We start from the raw sequence: 5,115 nt of genomic DNA, 5'->3' as shown, positions 1-5,115 counted from the left end.
GATATTTATTTAGTTTTACCTATCTCACCACCTTCAGTTTGAATTAAATTAGTGTTTCAAATAAATAAATAACTATTTTATAATATTTATGCAAATATTATTAAAAAAATCTTATCAAACTCACTTCAGTCAAAACTTCGCTCTATAAAATGCAAGTAACCAAATGGCATACATATAGTACAAAATATTTACAAGATTTTAAAGATGTTAATTGCCCTATCCAAATTGTTAATAGTTGATACTTATACTAAAGTTACGTCTTCATATTATGGTTCTAAAAATTGGATTGGACTACCAATCGGATCAGTCTAACTGCAAATCGAAAAATAATAAATTTCGATTTATTGTTTAAAATTGACAATTTTAAAACTATTTAAAAATCGTTGAACTAACTGGTTAAATCAAATCAAAACTCAGCCCGTTCTCATAAAACTCATTGTTTTGATGAGTCCAATCCCTCCAAGTTATTCAACTCTCAACTTTCATTCATTCATTCACCATCCCAAAACACCACCAACCCTAAGTTACAACGCCGCCGCTGGCGCAAGGAGCTGCTTTCGTTTGTTCAGCCATAGCTTCTTTCAACCTACCACCGTCGTGCTGCTCGTTGCCAGGACTTCGTCTCTGTCACACTTCTGCCCCTTCATCTCTTTCGTTTACGGTAAACCTAATTTTTCTTAAGTTGCATCTCCTTCTTCTCGAGTTCTCCACTTTTCATCCCTCATTCCCTCGGCAAAAGAAAAATAAAAAATCACATCACTCGCTCCGTCACATATGCTTCAAGCTGCCATTCTCACTGTAACTCGTCTCGTGTTGTTCTTCCGTCACGCAGCTGCTATTCCACTGCGTTGGTCCTGTTCCACCGCGCACCGGCCAATTCTCCTCTGCTCCTGTTCTGCTACACTCTACCCTCCTCTGCTCCAGTTTTGCTGTGCTCTACCCTTCTCTGCTCTAGTTCCACCGCACTCCAACCTCCATAGCTCCAGTTCTGCAGTGGTCCAGGCCACCACTTCTCTAGTTTCGCAGTGGTAGAGGCCACCTCTTCTCTAGTTCTACCGCATCCAGCACTCTGTGCTCCCTCACCTCTGCTCTAGAAAGTATTTTTTACTGTAATTGTTGTTTTAATTGGTTTAGGATTGTTGTCAATGAGTTATAGCTCAAATGGCATAGTTTCCCTATACTCATCTAAGAAGTCGCGGGTTCGAGTCTCCCTATCTTTAGTAAAAAAAAAAATTGGTTTAGGATTGTTAATCTCGGATTTTTTTTCTTCAATTATTATTATTATTACTGTGGTTGGCTATTGTTTTTTTAATTGCTAAATTGTTAGGTTGTTATGATATAATTTGCTGAATTTTTATTCAGGTGTTATTCTTATTTATTTGTTAAATTGTTGTTGTGTATTGTTGTCCTTGAGTTGCTATGTTTTTCTCATATTTATTTATGAGTTAATTACATATTAATTATCCGGGTCTTACATTAGTGTTGAAGCGAACTGCGTCGAACTACTGGTGGCAAATTGTAGCAAATAAAAGGAAATACGTAAAATAAATAAAAGCTTTAAATAAATGAAAGCGTAAAATTGAAATTGAAAGAAAGCAAAATAACAATAAAATACTTAAAGCAAAGAAATGAAAATAAATGAATTCAAACGACAAAAATAAAGGAAAATAAAATAAAAGTGGACTTCTAACACTCACATACACTTGCACTCCATGATCTTCCATTGCGTCATTGGAACTGAAAATTTTGGCAGAATTTTGTGTGATGATCTAGTGCTTTTTTTATTAAAGTCCAGAACTCTTATGAGTTTCTCCTATTCATACACCATGAAGATATACTTGCCATGGAGAATCTGGCCCACAATCTTACTCTCTCCTTTTTCTCAGGCCATGACCTTGTCTTGACCATGAAGAATCTTGACTCCTAAATTTTGACACTCACGTCTTTCTTGGTCTTCAAATTCCACATTTTCTTCAGCTTGCTCCTCAAATTTCGTACTTATGTTCTCCTCTTAGCTTGAAGGTCGAGGAACAAGTATTGATCTTCAAGGAAAGACAATAACTAATTTTCGACTTCGACGTTCTTTGCACCATCTTTCTTCGACTTCAGCTTGCCCGTCTCTACTTCTGTCACTACAAGACGGGCGGCAGATGGCGGTGCCATTTTAAAGGCGGTTTCTAAATCAGCCGCTATCTACCAATTTAGTAGCGATTATTGCAGTCATTTTGGAGAAAGCTGTAATACATTTTATTTTTCTCATAGATCTGCCCCTTCTTTTCCTAAATCTCAATCTCATCTGTGTTTACCCTAACAATTACCAGAGTTCTCTCTCTCTCTCTCTCTCTCTCTCTCTCTCTCTCTCAACCTCCATCAGCTCTACCAGCGCCCATCGCAAGGACTTCTCCTTCTTCCTTTCTTTATTTATTTGGTATTTTGTTTATTTTTTCTTTTTTTGTCTAGGTTTTCATGTTTTAACAAAAGGAGAAGCGCCCCCTTAAGCATTCCGAATGATACTTTTGTCTCAGATTTGCTCGCTACTCATGTGCCATTTGGTTGAGATTATGCCTTTATTTAACTTTGATCAGATTTCTTTCTCTATTATTTGGTTCCAAATCCATCTCTTTTTCTTTTTGATTTGGTTTCAATTTACACTTTTTTTTGTTCTTGCCAAGAACACAGAACAAAAGACGGTGAAGCAAAATCCAATCCGCCAAAGACGTATCAGTGCCGCCGCGTCGCCCTGCACTTCTAGTTTGTGGGTCTTTCTTGCTCACCATCACTGCTCTATTCCATCCTCTCCTCTTATCTGGTTTGTTCTTCACTCCTTGGGTCTCTAATTTTTTTTCTTTTTAATTTGGATGTCAATTTTAGTCTTTTGATAATTTGTGATGATTATCACTTAACAGTATAGTTATTGATTTTTACCTAATAATACATTTAATTTAATCCCTAATTAAAAATTGGTTGGACTATTGGTGAAGGATAGAGAGCTTCCATGGTCACAGGATACGTGATTTATTATTTGCTGATTATGCTTTATTTTGGTGTTTTTTATGTTTAGTTCTACCAGTTTTTTGTGAAGTTGTTTGTTTAGTCTTTATAGCATTTGATATCTTCAGTGTTGATAGAAACAAAGCACAATCATGCCCCTTTTAGTTTGTTCACACCAGTCATGGAAGTAATTTGATTTTGATTTATGAGTACTGCAATAATTGTTGCTTTAACATTGCTGCTTCCTTTTGCCAAAACTAGATAATAATAACTAATGAAAAAGGTCTTAGATGTTAAAGGGCTATGATGATATCACAAAGTATTGAGGTCTGGAAGGTTTCTCTTGACACACAAATTATTGAAGATGATCCAAAATGTAGGAAGCTTGCTAACTTTGTACCCTTAACTAATTACAGGTACATTTGGTTGATAGTATTTTTGTTCATTTTAACTTTTTGTCTAGTTAATTTGTTGCTTGAAAAAACATCTTATGCAATTGGCTTATGCTTATTTGTTTACAATAATTTTCTACTTAAAAAATTTTCTGTGCTATTTCACTTCTCAAATTGATTAACCTTACACTTTGTTAATCATGAAATCCCGTTGAGTTATTTCATTTATGAATTTTGTTTCTTGTGTTAGTCATACTTCAAAAGAATGCCCCATCCCTCTCATTTTCTCTTATGCTTTCTGTCACAAGTTATGCAGAAAAAAAAAATAAAATTGAAGAAAACTATTATTTTATACAAAAGCTGCAGCCTACTAATTAAGCAAGAAAATCAGGGGTTTCACATCCCTCTTTGCTTGCTCTACTTCTCCGGCGGTACAAGAAGAGGGAGGAAGTTCAGCTTCGAAAGGAAATAAAAAAACAAGAAACAATTAATCTCTATTTTGTTCTTATAATGATATGAGTTGTCTATTGAAAGTTATTAATCTCCATCATCAACACCTCCTACTTTCTGAGTTCTGACTCTCTATATTAGCCATAAACTTTGTCCCAAACACACCATGTTCCTTACTCTTTTCCCTTTCCAAGTAAACGTCACAGTAATTAGATAACATATGAATTATCATTTGCTTAATTAAGTTTTGGAGCTGTTGACTGTAAAATAAGGTGTTGCACTACGACTATGCATTTTTTTTCTTTTTCTGCATGCTAATAATTGTAGTGTATGTGAATCTTTAAATTATTTTTTTCAGGCTATTATTATTAGTATTAATAAGCGTGTTGTGTGGGGATTAATGTTCAATGAATAAGCGTGTGAGTGATGAGGCAATGGGGAATAATATTTTTTAAGATGTAGACACCACTTTGTTGATGATTGTGTTTATTATAACAGGACCTTGCATATGTGAAGCTTGTATATTTGGATCCTTGGTATGGATTATGCGAGTATCATGATGATAATTGATAAGTTCTTATTTCTAAGTAATTAATTTCTTCTGCTAATTAATATTACCTTTTTTGCAGACTCAAGTTTTGTGGCACCTCTTGTGTATGCTTTCATGGGAACCTCAAGAGATATTGCGATACGACTTGTAGCTGTGGTGTCCCTCTTGCTTGGGAGTTTACTTTCTAGTGAGATCAGTGACACCAAAAGTCATTACTACGTGCGCCTTGCCTTAACTGCTACCTTCTTTGCAGGAGTCACTAAATTTGGTACTTGGAGTTTGCAGGTACATACAGTACTAGATAGGACTTAACTATGCAAAAGGTTCATTTTCATTCATATATGCATTGTCCTTTTTGGTGGTGCTTTGCCTAAAGTATTGTGCTTTCATGAATGGTTATTGTAGGCTTGGTTTCTTCATAAATTTCCTATCTCATGCTGTCATTGTGGGCTTCATGGCTGGAGCTGCCATTACTATTGCACTGCAACAGCATAAAGGTCTGCTTGGCATAAAGGACTTCACCATAAAAATTGATATTATTTCTGTAATGCATTCAGTTTGGAGTAATGTGCACCATGGGATAAATCTTTTCATCTTGTTTTATATTTATATATATTTCAGTATATTCAGATGATGAACAAGCTCATAAATAATAATTGTTTATATATTAGTACTTGTCCCTATAATTTTGTTATTCTTAGTAAAGAAAAAAGAAGGTGAATGGAGATTTAG

Source organism: Arachis ipaensis, chromosome B09 (assembly GCF_000816755.2).
Source record: "Arachis ipaensis cultivar K30076 chromosome B09, Araip1.1, whole genome shotgun sequence".
NCBI classification, from domain to species: domain Eukaryota; kingdom Viridiplantae; phylum Streptophyta; class Magnoliopsida; order Fabales; family Fabaceae; genus Arachis; species Arachis ipaensis.
Note: the sequence above shows the minus strand (reverse complement) of the source record.